The sequence below is a fragment of the Cupressus sempervirens genome, chromosome 10 (genome assembly GCF_028749045.1).
Source record: "Cupressus sempervirens isolate cs-2001-9-10 chromosome 10, ASM2874904v1, whole genome shotgun sequence".
NCBI classification, from domain to species: Eukaryota; Viridiplantae; Streptophyta; class Pinopsida; order Cupressales; family Cupressaceae; genus Cupressus; species Cupressus sempervirens.
The window spans coordinates 786,798,518-786,818,988 of record NC_143127.1 but is presented as its reverse complement, the minus strand read 5'-3'; the positions used below and the strand labels follow the sequence as shown (position 1 = coordinate 786,818,988).

Genomic DNA, 20,471 nt, shown 5'->3' with positions numbered 1-20,471 from the left:
TGTATAGTCATAATTAAACATGTTTTCCCTAATTGTCTAAGCAATGGAAAACCTAGACACATCATCTACTAGATTTAGGATCTAGTTCCACCTCTCCTATTTTATAGACTCTCTAAACACCATTATCCTTACTTCTAGAGCATAAAAGAAGGAAATTGAAGACTCTATACGAACTAATCCGCTACAAGGATTTCAAAGAAAGAAAGAAAGAACCATATAAATTTTTAGGGAGCTAAGCCTTAAATAACATATGTTTGTGCTCGGGGTACTTGAAAATGATTAATGCTAGATTCACTTGCTTGAAGATAATTATGAAGAGACACTATGTATACATGGTTAGACCTATTAATTAATGATTGATCACCTTATAACCTAAAGAGTAATAATAGAGCTTCTCCATATAAGAGTAATTCTAATAATTTCTCCTTTAAAAGATGAGAAAGGTGACACACATTTTTGCCTAAAATCTAGTCCTAGCTCTACTTATGTCGCATAGAGCTTATATGGTTTCTCTTAGATACTAAGTTGCTAAATGCATTAAATTTTCTCCCTCCACTCCTTGAGTAGCTAACTTATCAGCTTCTACATTACCTTCATGAAAAATGTGTTGAATTCTAATCTCCTCAAATTGATCTATTAAACTAAGAACACTTTCAAGTTTCATATTTAATACCCATTGGTTTGGTTCTTTTTATTATCCATTCTCCATTTTTTGTTTTCACTATTCATCCCAGACCTACTTTCCTTGGATTCCCTCTAGATGCTCCATCAAAGTTTAATTTCTTCCACCCTATTGAGGGTGCTATCTATTTGCACTCTTTTCTAGCTATTTTGTCCTTTTTAGGATAAACTAAAGGAGGATTAATCAAATGGTGCCAGTTCTTTCTCATAATCCCATCCCATTTTGAAAATGTCCGTTTGTTTTTAAATGAATTCCAAAGGTGAAAATTCATAACTTATGTGCTAAGTTCTGCATCTTGAATTATTCGTCTATTTATAGTGATTGTTAGTGTTATATTCCAGAGTTTATCATAAATACTAATCTTATTATTGATGGGCCATCTCCAGAGGAGGCCTTGGAGGTCTAGGGGAAGGGGGGTGTCCAATTAAGCTTGTTCTTAATCCAATACCAAAAATCTTGTGCAAAGGGGCATTTCAAGAATATATGCTCCATAGCATATAAATTAGCCTTACAGAGGCTACATCTAGAAGGACCTTCAAATCCCATTTTAGTAAATTTGTTAGCTATTAAGGTCCTATTTTGGATTTTTTCCCAAAGAAAGATACCTGCCTTAGGTAGACATGTCGTATCCTAACATAAACCCATGGGGATATTAACAATTTTCCCATCTTTGTAAATTGATGATGAGGTTGTATCCTAGTATAGTCCATCTTTGGATGCTCCCCATATGATTTTATCTTCTCAATTATTATGGTTCACCAATCTTTCCTTAAAGATGTTTTCAAGAATGGTTTTGTCAATTATCGGTATATTTATATTATCTAGTGATTTCCATGCCCATGTTTCAAACCCATCAATCCTAATTAAGGTTTAGCATCTGAGACCTTTGAGCCCCATAGATTGATTAAAGCATAAATGTTATTTCTAGATATACCTGAATTAATGATCAGAGACTAGCCATCCCATGAATTTTCCCAAAAAAGAGCGTCATTTCCTCTACCTAAATCCCAAGTTAGGTATTTACTAACCAGAGGCCTTCATCTCATCATAAAATTCCATCTTTCTGAACTTACTGGGGAATTTCTAATTCTAAACAGAGAACAAGGGTCAAGCGGGTTTAAATATTTGTTGTATAAAAATTTTTCCCATTTCTTGTCTTTCCCTTATACATACACCATACTAGTTTTGCTCCTAATGCCTCATTTTACTAGCTGAGATTTTTTATTCCCAAGCCACCTAAATTCTTTGATTGACATATCTTATCCTATTTTATTAGTGCTTCTTTCTTTTTTCTTATGTTCCATTCCTGAAGAAATTTCTAAGTTTTCCTTCCATTTTTTATTAATTGAATTAGGTAATGGAAGACAAGAGAGAGGACAAGTGGGGATAGCAGTAAGTATGGATTTAATGTTAGCTTCTCTCCTTGCCTTAGTTAACCATTTTCTCTTACAAGTCTCTATTTGTTTTTCAATTCTTTCTAGGATATTGTCCCATCCTTTTTTGTTCCTAACCTCTTTTTCTAAATATATCCCTAAACATTTACATGGAAAGTTACTTTTATTATATCTCTTTTTTAAAGTATATTCCTTGTACTATCTCAAGTCACACCAGATCTGTAAGATCCCACAGAAATCACACTTGGTAGTGACCTTCTAGAGTACCTAATTGCTCTAATGTCCACCTTTCCATTATGGACTACTTCTCACTTGTGAGGAGTTCTTAGTTTTTTTTATTCCTTCTTTTGGTTCTTTTGTTGTTTTGCTTTCAAATTTTTGTTACAAACACCATTTGGTGCTCCCCTTGCTGGCATTTGCCCTTTGTACTATTTCTAGTCCTTTAGACCCTTGTTGGTCTCCTATTGGACATTAATAAATTTATCTTTATCCCATTTGATTGTAAATGTATTCTTCCATATCACTTGTGTTGATAAAGAATTTTTTTAACTTTTCTACATTCACCTTTTGTCCCGATGCTGCAGTGTAATCCAATATAATTTATTTAAAGGCTTTAGTTCCTTCTTTTGGTACTAATTCCTAGAAGAATAGTATCATCAACAAACTGTTGGTGGGTAGTGTTTGATACATTTTCTACTACTATTATGCCTTTAATCAAGTCTTCTTCTTGGGCATTTTGGATTGATCTACCAAAGACTTCTGCCATTATAAAGAATAGAAAAGGTGAGATGGGGTCTCTTGTTGAATTCCCCTTGAAATCTTGAAGAATCCTTCAGGGGTATCATTTTATTAACAGAGATATTTTAGGAGTAGATATGCGATTAAAGATAATATATATCCATTGTCTAGAAAATCCAAATGTTTCTAGACATTTGCATAGAAACCTACATTCTACTACATCATAAGCTTTTTGTATATCTAGTTTTATAAACATACAAGCTTCCTTATTATTGGCAGTTGAATGTATAGTTTCCTGTATGATGGATGTCTCATCTAGGATTGATCTGCGTGGTACAAACCCTGTCTATTCTTCTTAGATAATCCTTGGAAGTAGAGTTTTGATCCTTTGCTATTGCTTTTGAATAAATTTTATATATTGTATTGCATAATGCTATGGGGCAAAAGTCAGAAGGAAAATCAGCTGCAGATTTTTTGGGTATTAAGGCTAGGAAAGTGTGATTAATTTTTGTTAAAATTGATCCTCCATTCCTAGCCACTTCAACTACCTTCCATAATTCTTCTCCTAATATTTCCTAGCATTTTTTAAAGAAAAAAGCTTGGAAACCATCTGGTCCCAGGGATTTATCTAGACTAAGATTGAAGAGGGTTGTTTTGATTTCTTTGTTGACATTCATATTATCAGTTACAGTGATTATTTTTAGTATATTTTTTAATATTTTTTCTTGTGTAGTTAAATTAGATGAGTCATAGTTATTTAATAAGTTTTCATAGTATGTAACAAATGTTTCAGCTATGTTTTTTGGGTTATCAATCATATTACCATCACTATCTTTTATTTGAGTTATAGTTTTGAGAACTATGTTATGGATAGTACTGTTATGAAAGAATTTCATTTTTTGTCTCCATCTGAGAGCCATTTCTCCCTAGCTTTTTGCCTCCAGAAAACCTCTTCTTTTGTTAAAATATCCTCTTCTTTGGCTAGTAATTCTTTTTCTTTGTTAAATTTTTCATTGTCCATACTATTTTTGATGCAGGAGCATCTAGAGGTATAAGGGCAATCCTGTGTCACCCAAAAAAAATGTACTTAGACTTAGTTTTTGTTTCATGTCTTTACATTTTTGGATACCCATTTGGCTCAAATAAAGGTTCCAACTCTCATAGTTCAACTATCAGTGCGTTTGAAAATCCTGAAAAAATAGGAGCATGTATTTGGGCCATCATTTCGGAAAACTAGAAGGTGTGAATTGGCCAAATGAATGTAATCATGATTTAGAGCATTCTAGAAAAAGAATCAGTTCAATAGGCCCTGCGGTTTGAAAGTTATTGTAGTTTTTCAGGTTTTGGAGACCTCCTAAGAATGCTTCAAAGTCAGGTTTGGGGCATTAAATGACCTTGAAAAGGGTCAAAAAATGGGGGACGAGCGAAGCTGGTCCATAGGGCTATAGAGCGCTTCGAGAGCTTTCCAAAAATGTAAACGGTTCGTCAATCGGAGCTACGGTTCAAAAGTTATGCCTCCCGGAAGTTCGGTTACCGTTTCTGGACTCTTCTAGATTTGCACCGACTTCTAACGCAGCTTCCGAAACCTTCTATTTCGTCAGTGGATGCCTACTAGCACTTTCTAGAATGTACCCCTAAGGAGATTTCTGGCATTGTAAAAGGCAGTTCGGAGTGGAGTTTGAGAGGAGGTGCTAAAAGGAGAAATATTCTCCAGATTTATGCTATTGTAAGCTCGTAGGGCATGTTCTGAAGTTTATTTTCTCTGTACTATTTGTACTAGTTTTTTTTCTCAGTTAATATAATTTCCCTTTTCTGTTGTTTCCATTATGTTCTTGGGTCTTGACCCCATCAATTTTTTATAATTTCATTATTTAGTTTTTTGAGTTCTTCTTCATTATTTGGCTTTTCTTTGAATATATTATTGAAATGTGTTTTGTTCCATTTTAATATTTTTTCTTTTAACATTTTAAGTTTAGATACAAAACAATACTTCTTCAATCCTATAAACTTGCCTTTGTCCCACCATTGCTTTATGTTTTTCATAAATGCTTTAATATCTAAGAACCACATTTTTTCAAATTTAGAAGGATTCTTATTGGGTTTTTTTGGTTCAATAAATTCAATTTTCACCGAATAATGATATGATCCTGCTATTGGATGTATAGAGTTTGTGATTAATACATCAAATTCTGCTAATTCTCCTTTGAAGGAGAATCTATCTAGTTTTTTTGCAATATAACTGAAATCTTTCCTTCTATTATTCCATGTAAATATATCTTGGCTAGTAGGTATTTCTAGCAGCTTATTAACTCTGACCCATTCCCTAAATTTATAGCTCTGGAAATAATCTGGGATCCTCCATATTTCTCTTTAAGGTCCAGAATGACATTGAAGTCACCTCCTATAACCATGTATGTCTTAGGACATAAATTCATAAATATAGTAATTTCATCCCAAACTTTCTACTTGTATGTTGTCTCTATTGGTTCATATACATTAATAAGAATGAATTGGATATTATGATTATTATTGGATACCTTGTTCCCCACCCAATTTATTTTTGATGCTATAATTTTGATATCTAATGTTCGTATATTCCAAATGATTCCTATACCTCCTGATGCTTTGTCTAATTCTTTCATTTCTACTTGTCATCTGCCTAATCTCTTCCCTAATTTGTCCCCTTCTTTAGTTTAGTTTCTTGTATCAATATTATGCCTAACTCAAATAAGTTTAGGTTGTGTTTTAGCAATCATTGTTTGTTAGGAGCATTCAGGCCCCTAGCGCTCCATGTAGTGATCCTTGTTGTGCTTTAGGAAGGCTCTTCTGCTTCCTTGTTTTGAGAACCTCAAATATCATTTTTGTTCCTTAGCTTGACCATCTACTTCTCTTAATTCCTTTCATGCCTTTCTTCCTCTTTTCATTTTAGGTTTGCCACATTTTGGAATTTTGAATCCTTCTTGATTAATAGAGATGCCCAAATTGTTTATGTTTGTTTGTTCATTGATTCTATTGTGATCTCTTCTTTTTCTACTTCATCATCTACTAAATATTTGAAAATATGCTCTACTACTTAATTTTCTTCTTTGTCTATGTCTAGCTCATTTTCTATGCTATCCTTTTCCTATGTTTTTGGTGTTTCATTTAATGTACTAAATTCTTCCCAATTTTGTATGTCATCGGCCTGCTCTATATCTATGTTTCCCTCTAGCTGTGTACTATGTTCTTGGGCTTCTAGAAAAGCTTCTACCTCTAGAGGTACCAAATATTTCTCAGTTTCATTTGCATCCTCAGTATTTTTATACCAAAGATATCTTTTCCATCTATTGGTGTCTGCCAAAACTTGTAGCTTTTCTTCTTTGCTTTCTTCTTGATTGTTAAATTACTCGACTGTTATGAATCTACGGCTGGGATTGTGCTTTGTCCTTCCTAGACTTCTGAATTTTTTGTTGGTATTATGATTTCCTCTTTTATGATCTCCATTGCCAAGTTTGCTTGATAGTTTATATTTCCATTATTTGTAATACTCTTTCCATCCCTAATATTCTGGCTATTGCTTTCTTTTTTTTCTATCTACCTCTAAACTATTAGTCATGCTATTGTCCATATTAATCCCAACATAGATTACTATATTATGCCTATCCTCCTCTTTTTTCTCTTGTTCTATATGTTGTTCTCTAGATTCATGTTCCTGGTGGTATTGTTTCCCTAGCATAGTTTGATCTACAATGTCCATGTGTAGGAGCATGATATCATGATTCATTTTATACCACTCTTGGATACTCCTTTCTATTTCTTTCAATATGTCATTCTCCTTTTGACATATTTTGCATTTTTTTAGGGTTGAAACTATTGTCATTTTCTTATGCATCTCTTTAGCTCTCTTTTCTGATTCGTTTGAGCATCCCTGATTCCCTTGATCTATTCTCTTCCTTTCTAGTGATATCCTTAGTATTTGAATACTCTAACCTATGATGTTCCTTTCCGTTGTTTCTCCTTCCTTCTTGCTTTTACCTTTATACAATTCCTTTTTCATTTGGTCCCTATTCTCCTTTATGTTGATGCTACCAAAGGGTTCCTTTATGTTTGAAATATTATGATCTATCCTCAAATTGGGTCTAATAATAACCCTTCATATTTCCTTCATATTTTGTGAATTCAAGTTCATAAATGGGTCTATTTGTTATAATCTTTTTTTTTCTCAAAATTCTTTGATCTGATTCTACACCTATTAAGAATATAACATTACTAGTTTTATCATAATTTGAGTCTATGCCTATAATTTTACCAAGTGATTTTCTTCTTTTGATTAAAGTATATAAATGTGTAATTTCTACTAGTATATTTTTGCATTCAAACCAAGTATGTATTAAATGTTCTTTCTCCTCATTCTAGTTAGGCACCCAAGCCTGAAATTTAACTGCATAACCTTTATAATAGAAACTTGATATTGAAATTATTTTATTCCTAATTTCTTTATTTTTTAATTGTAAATAAATCAATGACTTTAAAGAGTTATTAATACTTACCTGTTGTTTGCAGATCTTCTCTAATTTCTTTATCAAGTTTACTAGGTACTTACTTGATCCACTCCAACAAACATATACTCCAAGCTCTAAGCATTCCTTCCATTTTCCTTCTATGTACGTGTCACTGGTAATTAATGTATTAGAAAAATATTCCAGTTAGCTTTCTTTACCTTAACTAACAACAAAATTGTTTCAGTGTCCTTCCTCTTAAAGATAAGATAAAATATATTAATGTCCAATGAGAGACCACAATGCGGGTCTATGAGACTGGGAGCTTACAACAAAAAAGATAGCATTAAATGGAACACCAAAGGGTGTCGATAAAAGAGAAAACACAAAAGAAGAAGAAGAAGAGAGCATGAGTCACCCCAAATAGGGTTAGGGATCCTTCCTCGAAGGGAAGAAGGATAACAGTGAATGAGATGGGCAGGGGCAACCAGGGGCTCTGTTCTATCACTTAGTGCTGCAGAAGGAGTGTCACTGGCGAAGAGGAGCATTACGAGGTTTCACTAATCTTATAATTTTCTTTATGTGTAGGCAACTTTGCAGGCACTTTATTTATTGGATTGACTGTGTTTTCATTCTCTCTTTTATGTGGTAGAATTTTTACTTTATAATTTTGCTTACAAACCCTAACTTCATTTCCTAAATCTGCTTGTTGTTTTTGCCCTAATGGAATGTGATTAACTTCTGATATATTGATAGGCTTAGTTATCTCATGAGTATAATCTTTATCAAGTTTTGTTGTGAGTGTATTCAAATTTGGTTGTTGAACCTCTTCCTTTGCATATATGGTTTTTTTGAAGAGTTGTTTCTGCTTATTTTTGTGTACTTCTATCGTCATTATTTTGTTTGAGGTTTTCTGTGATGAATTTTTCCTCTGATTTTTGTTTGACATGACAGTTTGCCATCCATCTTCTTCTCTAGAGGTTACACATAGGTTTTTGTGCAATGTGATGTTCTTCATGTCTCTAGCTTCATGTAGTTTAACCAAGGTGTTGAAAGTGTTTGTCTTCATATTTTCCTTTGCCAACACTTTGAATCTATTACTGATACAAATACAAGGGATCACTTGTCATCCTCTCAGCCTTTCTTCTAGTAGATTCGAAGGGATTTGAATGGAAGTGTTTGCCCTATTAGGGCAAAAACTATTTGTCAAGGTTTTGTGGTTGAAGACTTGTTTAGTGTATGCATGCCTTTCACATCTTTGGAATTCTGCTTTATTCGCATTTTTTGATATTTCTGCTTTTCTTGCCATTTTTCTATAAAAATTTTGAGAAGATTTTTTTTTTTCTCATTCACATTGTTATTATCTACTATATAAAAACAAAAATTTTGATATCTATCTATATGGACATATTTGTATTAAAACAAAATCTATAACTAAAAGAATTTGTATCCTTAAAAATACTTGTTTTTAATTAGTGTAGATAAATTTAATTAATAACTAGTTAAGAAAAAATTATTACCATAGTATTTTCATAGTGACAAGTACTTATTAGGGTTAGTGTCAAATTTTGCATGGACCGATTCATGGTCAATTTGGAAACTTTTTGATAACCTTGAAGTTTTACGTAGGCAAACAAAGAATGAGGGGTTTTTAACTGATGGATAGATAATGATTTTCTAAAGTTGTATGTCATTGGATGTCATTTAGTCAACTTTTAGTTACAAACTAAGTTCTCAAGTGCACATTTGAGATTTTTAATATTTAAGATATTAAGCAAGGCATAAGTAGGTTAGTAGGGGGGGAAAGCCCAAGATAAAGATGAGTTGTAAGATTTAAAATGGGGCATTTATATTTTTGCACCTCATATCAATTGTATTTCACCAATGTTTATGAGGAGGGATTTCCCCAAAATTGGAAAACTAGTGTGGTGATTATACTCCATAAAAGTGGTGACATAAATAACCCTTCAAGCTATCTAACTATTATTATGGTTAATCCTCTCCTTGGAAAACTATTTGGAAATATGGTAGAATGGAAAATCAGCAAATGGGAAGAAATGGAGGCATAAAGAGCAAAGGGATAAGTTGGTTTTAGACTAAAATATTCCACCATCAATCATGGGGTCAATTTTAGATTATTGGTTCAAAAATTATGGAACATCCAAGAGGTTGAGGCCTTTTTCTATTTTGTGGAGTTTAAAAAGGTCTTTGACATAGTTTCATGCAACAAATGTTGGGAAAAAATGGAAGACCTAGAAATTTGTAAAGAGCTTATGGTTGTAGCACCTAGATTTTAGGTGTTGGTTAAGAATAAAATTAGAACTACAAAGGGGATGTCAAAATCCTTTGGCAAAAATATTGGAGCAAGGGTGTCTGCTCTCTCCAACTTTGTTTGGGCTTTATGTTGATAAGTTGGAAGAATGGTTAAATATGACCAATGAAACGGGGGTTCAACTAGCCAACTATGTGATATAACTCCTTTGGTATGCAAATGATCTCATTCTAATAGTCAAAATGTTCATTGGGTTGAAAGAACACTTGAAGGCATTGGAAATATTCTGTCAAGAGGTGTGAATACAAGTGAACACTAGTGAAACCAAGGTGATGATCTTGTCTTATCTCAAAACATATTTACCATTGTCTTTTATAGAGTTCAAGCATAACTCTAATACTACATTGAGTTCAAACCCCAACCAGGTGGAGTTGGATTGTAGAGGAGAGCGATTACTGAGTAGGGGAAATTTTGATCAGATGCACGAAAGTCATAACTACATGGGTAGCAGAAAGATGAAAAAATGCATTTACCAGGCATGGGGAATGCCAAAGAGTAGTTGCAGATGATCAAAGACTTGATTCTCCATTAATGAGTCTCTCTTGATTGCATTCTAACATGCCAGGTCGACCATGTCAACTAGTCAACTGAAATCAACTATCTGATTGGTTGGGGTTTGAACTCAATGTAGTATAAGAGTTATGCCTGAACTCTATAAAAGGTAGTCGTAAATATGTTTTGAGGATTCTCCTCTATTCTATCATGTCCACTTGCAGCAGCCTTCTGCTTTGCAGTTGTATTCCTTGCTTTCCATTAATGAAATAGTTCTTCTTTACCTCTTCTTTCCATTCATGCATGTATTTTGCCTTGTTTTTAAGGTTTCTTTCTAGTCTTTAAGGTTTGTATGTTGTGTTTAAATTGTTGATGATTTTTGTATTATGAATATGTCTTTCCGTTGATCAGTTCTAAACCTGCATGTGATTCTTTGGGAGTAGAATAGGGTTAAGATCTATGTATCTAGGCTTTCCATTAATGTGTTGTGCATCCCTGAGTAGAGTTGTAACCATTCCAATTAGGTGCATCAGCCCATTCAAATTAGATTAGGTAGTTCAATTTCATGCATCTCCTTCTCCCTTTTCCTCTCATGAAGTAGTTAGGTGCATCCTGATTGTAAGGAAGTCGACCTTCTCCAAAGATTCGACCTCAAAGTGCAAGTCCCACACTTGGAGGTCATTTCCATGTTACATGAGGTTTCTTGAGGGTCATACCTCAAGCAAGGGTGCATACTTTCATGTCAACAATTTTTGGCACACCCAGTGGGACATTCATTTTCAGCTACTCAAGTCCCACACTTGGAGATTGTTTCCATGTTACACGAGGTTGCTTGAGGGTTATACCTAAAACAAGGGTGTAGACTTTCGTGTCAACAATAGTGAATGAGTATAAATATTTATGGATTGATTTTCAAAACAAACTTTTTTTGGGAAACTTGTAAAGCAAAAGGAATTCAAGGGGGGTGGAAAGTGTAGTGCTTTTATAGAATAAGTATAGGAATGTTGAGTTGTGGGATTGGAAGACCTATAAAATGTTGTTTGGCCTATTAGTTACCTTCATGATCTTATTCAAGTGTGATATTTAGGGTAGTAGTGTGTTAGATCATAAACTTAGAAAAGTAGAAAGAATTTAGAAACATCTTACTATCAATGGCCTAAAAATTAAAATAGCAGTGGCTTATGAGATCTTATTGGAAAAATCAGTCACTTCCCCTTTGAAGCTTCGATAATGATTCAGTAGTTGAGCTACATAAAGAAAACTCAAAGTGTGAAAAGTCGCAACTAGCCTTAGTTAATCATAGATGATAGACTAGATAGAAGGAAGAGAACATGGATGGAGCAAGATGACAAATGGATGAAAAAGTGGGATGTTAACACTCATGAGTGTCATGTTAGTAATAAAGATATAAAGAATTTTGTTGGGGAAAAGTTTCAAAGAATCATATGGTCAAAAGCACAATGGGCATAAAAAATATGTTATGTCAAAGAATTTAACCCCCATGAAATAAAGGACATGCATATTCTGGAGATTGTTGACACAATGCATCATTTTATCATAGTGTCTGACTTACAATGACATCATATCTATTTACATGGAAAGTTTAGAGGAAGGTGGCTTAACCTACCTATTCGAGGAAAAATAGCTATGTAGAATCGCAAACCTAATTATAAAAATTCATGGTAGGGGAAGAAACTGAGTAACCAATAAAGGGGTCCAAAAATCATGATAGTTTTGTCATATAGCCCCCAATTAGTGCTCTTAAAAGAGCTCCAAAAATGAAAATACATGTAATAGTCAACCACACATTGATCATTTTATAGCTTTTTTGGTTGGTGATTGACCCATTTGTGCACCATTGTTACGACATTTCATAATGACTATTGGGGCATTTAACCACAAGTATTGGTATTTTTTGGGTGAGTGATTATTAGTGCGTGAAAATAACAAGTATCAAGGGAGTATTATGAAATGACTCTTTTAGACCACTTTGCATACGACGGTCCCTATAGAGAGCTCCATGAATACCTAAAAGCCAAACTTTAGCTTTAAACTCTTTATTTACCTACAGAAGTACATATATTGGCAAAATCCAACTTACACTTTAGAAGCTCTAGGCATGTCAATTAATATGAACAGCTACTCAATCTTTTCCTCTAAGAAGAAAGATTTAGCCAAAAGATTTCAACTTGTCTAAATTCTAGACCTTTTTTCAACAAGGGGCGCATGCGCCAAAGTTCCTAACTTCATGTTTTTATGGTTGACTGAAGTAGTATTGCATGAAGGGGAAATTAAATTAGTTATAATGTTTAGCAAAAACTTGTTGACGATACAATTTTCAACTACTTAAATAAAAATAAATAAATTGTTGATTACTTTTTTAAAAATATTTCATAATTCAATTTAATAATAGTTTTTAGTAGATACTTAACAATCTAATAAATACTATTATCTTTCATCTACATCTCCTTTCCATTTCTTGTTATTATTTTAAATAAATATCAAAAACACCATATGACAAAAATTATAGTATAAGTATTTTTTAAATATTTTCTTAAATTTCATTTTTAAATTTTTTTTTTTGGAGGGGTAAACACCTTGACTTGGAGCTATGAACCAATGAGGCCACAAACGAGGGACCTCATCCCCATTAGATTTGAATCTTGATGGAAAAGATAACAACTCAACAACTTAACCATCACAACATACCACTATTGGCAACCTTAAAATAATTTTAATAAGATTATAGTATATGAATAATAAATAATATTTTATTGAACAAATTCAAATGAATATATTAAATAAGTAAAATTTTAAATTTATTTTGGTGATTTGTGTTGTTTTAATCTTGATAAGAAGCATGTTTTAAACATTTATTTTACTACATTAATATCATTTAATATATTAAATTGTGTAGCAATAAAAATATTTTATCTCATTTAATTTAATAATAGTTTTTAATAGATATACTTAAATCATTTAATTTATATTTTTAAAAATATTATTTTTTATGTTACACCCTTGTAATTATAGTTTATATGCACATCCTATGTCATGACATTATGTACACCTTAGTGTTAGTTACTTCCCTTACTTCCTCACTTTCTAAAAAACTTATTCTCAATCTATCTTCATATTTTTCTATTGTAAAAGAATTTTGAGGACCCATATTTTATATTTCACTTTTTAGAAATTATCTTTTTGCTTATGATTATTATTTAACAATAGTAAGTCTTAATAGATATATTTAACATAGAATACTTCTCTCATTTAATTTCATAAAACCTTTCAAAATTTAAAAAATATATTACATAATGTCTTAAGATTATAACCTTAATGTACTATTATACATTAAAAAAATTATTTGACAATCATATAAAGATTACTTTTAATTCAAAAAGTATTTATAACTACATTTTTTTAAAGTAGAGTTACTTTTAAGCTTGATTAAAATTAGTTAAAAGAGTTTTTCTAAAATTAAAATAATTTATTATTTATTATTCATATACTATAATCAAGTATTTTAAGAAAATATTTTTAAAATAAAAAAATACTTATACTATAATCTTTGTCATATGGTGTCTTTGATATTTATTTAAAATAATAAGAAGAAATGGAAAGGAGATGTAGATGAAAGATAATAATATTTATTAAATTGAATTATGAAATAAATATTTTTTAAACGCTTATTAACAAAATTAAAACATCACAAATTATAAAAAATAAATTCAAAATTTTACTTATTAAATATATATATTTAAATTTGTTCAATAAATATTATATTATATATTAATAAACTTAATTAAAAATAAAACTAACTACCAAAAATTAATTTTATCTAAGTATTTAAGTAGTGTTTCCCATAACTTTTACTATGCAAAACCTTTACCAAGGCAAACCACTTTTAAGAATAAATTTTGCAGTAGTCAAATATTTCAATCGTGTTTGTTGAAGTATAGAGCATTTATTCATGCATGTTAGACGTAACATAGCATGACATGTATATATAAGCTCATTAATGGGCGCCCGGTGCAAATGTATGCGTAAGTTTGAGGGGGTAATATTAATAGTTTTAGAAAAATTGAGCAAAATTGTAAACTCATAGCTAGTAAAACATAATGTAAACTTTAGAAAAAATAACATTTTACAATTGTCAGAAATAAACATCAATGTAAAACTATATATATATATATATATATATATATATATATATATATATATATATATATATATATATATATAATAAGAAATAAAAAATATTTAACTCTATATTTGAACTTGGTAAGGTATCCTGTAAAATAGTGTAAATTTTAAAAAATAACATTTTACAAATTACAAAAATAAACATCAATGTAAAACTAATAATAAATATATTTAAAATAAGAAATATAAAATATTTAACTCTATATTTTATTCAAACATCTAAATTATACAACTTTAAAAACATTTAACTCTAATAAATTCATTTGACTTCTTCTTCATAAACTATCTTAAATAATAAATATATTTAAAATAAGAAATATAAAACTTTTAACTCTATATTTCAATTTGGTAAGTTAAATAGATAGGGATAAAAATGATTGTTTTTAAAAGTTAATCCACTTGTCACTGGAAAAGATAAAATTGTTAGAAAATATTTATATTAAAAAATATATATATATATTTTCATTTATCATGGGCCAATTAATATAACTTTTGTAAATATTAGTATATCTTCAAATTTTTAGATTTATGTAACTAATATGGAATTTCATGATTCCATTAGTTTCCTGCAATAAGACTACTAATTTACCCGTGCTGTCCCATTGACTAGTCTTATAAATGTTATTAAAATCTTCCATGCATTCAGCCAGCTTCTGTCAAATGTCTTATTATTTTGTAGTGATCTGTCAACTAAGTGGATCCACTAAATATATTGAAGGCCACTATGACCATGACCATGACTTAAGCTTGACATGACCGGGGGACAAAATAGTTAATAAAAGAGGGCCAGGTCGCAGTGACATAAAACTTACAAGTACAGAGCACTAGATTGGAAACAGCTATCAAGTGGGAACCTGTTATATAATTGAACTGCTCCTGGAATGTGTGATAGGAGCTCGAGTTCCTCATACAAACAAACCTCCCATTCTTTAATTGAGTTGCAACTCTTAACATGGAAGAGTTCCAGATGAAAGTATACACGCCTCCCACAACTAAAATTCCATTCCGAAGCGATAAGAAATATCACGTGTTTCTGAGTTTCCGGGGTAAAGATGTGAGACATTCTCTGATTGATCGTCTCTTTGAAGCTCTCACTGCTGCTGGATTGCATGTGTTTTTAGACAGCGACAAATTGGAAAAGGGAGAAATAATTGGGTTGAGCTTGGAATTAGCAATTGAGAGCAGTGTCATAAGAATTCCTGTGTTTTCAAGAGGCTATGCAGACTCTGCATGGTGTCTCAGGGAGGCTGCCGCCATGTTGGGAAGCACAGGCTTGATTATTCCTCTCTTTTATGACGTGAATCCAACTCAGGTCAGATATCCTCAAGGGAATTCCAGCCCGTTTAAGCGAGCATTCCAGAAATATTACAGCCATTCAGATCAGATTCAAAGAGGAGAGATTGAGTGGTGGAAGTATGCTCTTCAACAGATCTGTCCATGTCTAAGAATTTATGGGCATTCAGCTCGATACCCAAGAAAAGAGATCGACGGATGGAAGGATGCTCTTAAGCAGATCTGTGCGCGCTCAGGATGGTCCATGGATTCTACAGGAGGGTACGTCATGTACTAGCTTCCTTTCCCTCTGCTTGCTTTTCTATATATATATATATTTTTTTAAATTGTTTTCTCTCATTAAACTTTTAGCTCTTTTTTATTGTATGTTATAATCAAAATCAAAAGTTCCTTAATTATATTAATATTTGATTATAATAAAAATGAACTTAATTTTGTAATTGTCAATGTTTTTCTCATTTTATAGATAAAATTTTGATGTAAAGTTTGCATATGTATTGTATGTGTATATATATGTGTATATGTATGTATACATATACATGTATATGTACACGTGTGTGGATTAAAATGTTACACAATATCATATGAACAAAAAAAATCATAAACTTGTACTCAGCATTATCAAACCATCATAACATTATATACTTCAAGCTCAAAATCAAAATATTGAAATTATAACATCAAATTCAAGTATTATTGTTTCAACTTGCGACAATTGAAAACTAAATTTCAATTACCTAATGTCATCTTCTTGTTCTTCTTCTTCAATGACATTAGTTGATTCACAAATTGTGCCGAGACTAATGAGGTCAACTACGCCTATGACATTCTTGTTGTCCAACTCCTCTAATACAACAACTACAAGTTGAGAAGCGAAAGGATCCAAATATATATGCTTTGCATTTATATATCAGACGTTTGACTCCCCTTTTTCGTATTCACTCTAGTTGTATGGAAAGAGACACAAGTTGGAATGTGCGTGTTATTTTATCAACTCATTTGAAAATTCAAATTTTTTTATTATACAATGATCATTCAAGGTCTTTGAGAAATACATACTACAAGAACGCGATAGAGAGCTGTAAAGAACGTACAGAGAAAGCTGTGAATTTGTGCTTTGAGAATTACATATATGCGCATTTGTAAATGGATTCTATAAAATTTTCAGAGACTTTTTGCCTTTTGCTTCAAAACATAATATATGTATAATATAACAATATTTCATCTATTTTCCAAACTTTTTCTTGCAATTCTTCGTATAACTAGAACGAGATAATAATTAGTACTTTTGCTAATTATTTTTATCAACCTACATTGCACTGATAGATGGCAAACCAGAGACTTTTATCCTTTTGCTTCAAAACATAATATAGGTATAATATAACAATATTTCATCTATTTTCCAAACTTTTTCTTGCAATTCTTCTTATAACTAGAACGGGATAATAATTCGTACTTTTGCTACTTATTTCTATCAACCTACATTGCACTGATGGATGGTGAACCAGAGACTTTTTGCCTTTTGCCTCAAAACATAATATATTATAATATAACAATATATCATCTATTTTCCAAACTTTTTCTTGCAATTCTTCTTATAACTAGAACGGGATAATAATTAGTACTTTTGCTACTTATTTCTATCAACCTACATTGCCCTGATGGATGGCGAACCAGATACTTTTTGCCTTTTGCTTCAAAACATAATATATGTATAATATAACAATATTTCATCTATTTTCCAAACTTTTTCTTGCAATTCTTCTTATAACTAGAACAGGATAATAATTAGTACTTTTGCTACTTATTTCTGTCAACCTACATTGCACTGATAGATGGCAAACCATATTTTGCAGCTTCGAAGCTCAGCTAGTGAAGACCGTTGTGAATGACGTGATCAAGACATTGGCTAGAGTGCCTTTGGAAGTTGCCAAGCATCCAGTGGGAATGGAGAGCATCAGCAAGGAACTCATCTGCAAATTCAACCTAAATTCAGGGGAAGACATCGTTAGATTTGGAATATTGGGTATTGGTGGTAGTGGAAAGACCACACTTGCCAAGGCCCTCTACAACCAAGCTTATGCTCATTTTGACGCTGCTTCTTTTGTATTTAATGTCCGTGCCACTGCTGCTGCAGATTCTACGGGCCTCGTAAGATTGTAGAGAAAAATCCTTAAAGACTTGTGTATGTATGGTGGAAAAGTGAATAGTGTTGATGAGGGTATATCTTTGTTCAGAGATCGTTTGGGACGAAAAAGTGTGCTTCTCATTTTAGATGATGTGGATGCTATAGAACAATTAAATGCTTTGGTTGGGGATTGGCTGGCCTCTGGTAGCAGAGTTATTATTACTTCCAGAAACAGTCACATTCTCCATCTTGCAGGGATCTCAGCTGAATGTATCCATGAGATGACTGGATTGCAGATAAATGAAGGCCTCCAATTATTTAGTTGGCATGCTTTTCTCAGAGCATCTCCAAATACTACTAATGCAGATATGTCGAAAAGAATAGTGGAAGCTTGTAAGGGGCATCCTCTTTCACTAGAAGTAATTGGAGCATTTTTGTATGATAAGCAGAATGACCCAGGTTGCTGGCTGGAAGCCTTTCACAACATTACTCTCCATCCAGACATTCATGAAAGACTCAAAATCAGTTACAATGCTCTTAGTGAAGAGGAAAAGGAAATATTTTTGGACATCGCTTGCTTCTTCATTGGAGAACACAAAACATATCCCATTGTATTCTGGAAATCTTTGTACAAGATGGTACACACAGCTATATCTAACCTTTCCCTGAAGTTACTGATAAAGACTGACGAAGAAGGCGTTTTTGATATGCATGACCATTTAAGAGATATGGGGCGAGCCATTGCTGAAAAAGAGGGTACTCGGCTATGGGATGCAATTCAATTAAGCAGGGGATTATCCAATAACATCAGTTTCTCTCGTGTTCGACTGAACGGAGGTAATTTGCAAAGCCTTCAGACATTGTGCAGACCGGGCCTTCAATTCCTTCACTTGAAGAATCTGCTCATTGACGGCATTGCAGAAGACAGACCGACCATGCTTCCTTCAAGCTTGATATGGTTAAGGTTGGAAAAGTGTAGGTTTGCATTACATCGGCCATTTCACTTCAGACTTGTGGGTAACATTCTACAATTGAGGCTAATGCAAGTACACCTCAATATTTCCAACTTCTTCCAATATTCACTTTCTGATATTCTTCACAACATGCCACAGCTGCAGCATTTAGATTTGAGTAATTGTACAAGTTTAACCAGCCTCCCTGCTACTATTGGCAAACTGTCACAGCTGCTTCATCTAAATTTGAGATTGTGTACAAAATTAAATAGCATCTCTGAGGCTATTGGCAAACTATCACAGTTGCAACTTTTAGATTTGAGTGGGTGTATAAGTTTAAATAATCTTCCCAATACCATTGGTAACTTATCAGAGCTGCAACATTTGGACTTAAGTGGGTGTGATTTTTTAAGTAACCTCCCTGATACCATTGGTAATCTATCAGAACTACATCATTTAGACTTGAGTGGATGTGAATTTTTAAAAAGCCTTACTGATAACTTCGGCAACCTATCACAACTGTGGCAGTTAGACATGAGTGGGTGTATATATTTAAATAATCTCCCTGATACTATTGGCAACCTAACACAGCTGCAAAATTTAGACTTGAGTGGTTGTGAATGTTTAAATAATCTCTGTGATACCATAGGCAACCTGTCAAAGCTTCAACATTTAGATTTAAGTAGTTGTACAAAATTAACCTCCCTCCCTCATACCATTGGTAATCTGTTACAGCTGCAAAGTTTGGATTTGAGTAGCTGTACAAATTTAAATAAACTCCCTCATACTATTGGCAATGTATCACAACTGCAGCATTTAAACTTGAATAGGTGTATAAAATTAAATCACCTCCCTGATATTATTGGCAACCTATCACAATTGCAACATTTTGACTTGAGTATATGTAGAAAATTAAATAACATCCCAGATACTATCGGCAACCTATCACAGCTGCAACATTTAGATTTGAGTAGGTGTGAATACTTAAATACCCTTCCTGATACCATTGGCAACCTATCACAGCTGCCTCATTTAAACTTGGCATTGTGTAAAAATTTAAGAAGTCTCCCTGATACCATTGGCAACCTTACACTGCTGCAACATTTAGACTTGAACCAATGTAGAAATTTAAATAACCTCCCTGACAGTATTGGCAACCTACCACAGCTGCAACATTTAGATTTGCGAGGGTGTAGCAAATTAAATAATCTTCCTGATACCATTGGAAATCTATCAAAGCTGCAGCATTTAGATTTGATAGGGTGTACAAAATTAAACAACCTCCCTAATACCATTGGTAATCTGCTCCAACTGCGATATTTAAATTTGACTTGGTGTACAAATTTAAATAGTATTCCTAGTACCATTGGCAACCTATCACAACTGCAGCATTTAGACTTAAGTTATTGTGAAGGATTAAATGAGGTTCCTGATAGCATTGGCAACCTATCACAGCTGCGACATTTAGACTTGAGTTGGTGTACAAAACTAACCAACCTTCCTCGCACCATTCGCAACCTTCCCTGCTGCAATTATTCTATGGAGGGTGTACAAATTGAAATAAGAAATGCATTGTCATCGAGTATATGAATTGAGTATGGATTGGTGAAGAAGATCTGCAGCTGTTGTAGGCCCGAGTTAAATGAGCACGAGTAACTTCTTCTTCCTTCAATTGGTGGAAGAGAGACTGAAAGTGAGCTGTGGCCAGGATAAGTAGTGTTACTTTCTTGTTTAGAGTAGGACAATTAACATATGCTTTTTGTATTTTTTATGAATTT

General features: G+C 32.6%; 1 pseudogene across 1 annotated transcript in view; it reads left to right on the top strand.

Annotated features, from left to right (window-relative positions):
- The first annotated feature begins 15,144 nt into the window (after positions 1-15,144).
- Positions 15,145-20,471, top strand: part of LOC149536255 (disease resistance protein RPV1-like) — a 42,996-nt pseudogene continuing 37,669 nt past the window's right edge. Inside the window, exons 1-2 of the transcript XR_016358088.1 lie at positions 15,145-15,873; positions 17,469-20,386. The product of XR_016358088.1 is annotated as a disease resistance protein RPV1-like (transcript). The remainder of the gene's footprint in view (positions 15,874-17,468; positions 20,387-20,471) is intronic.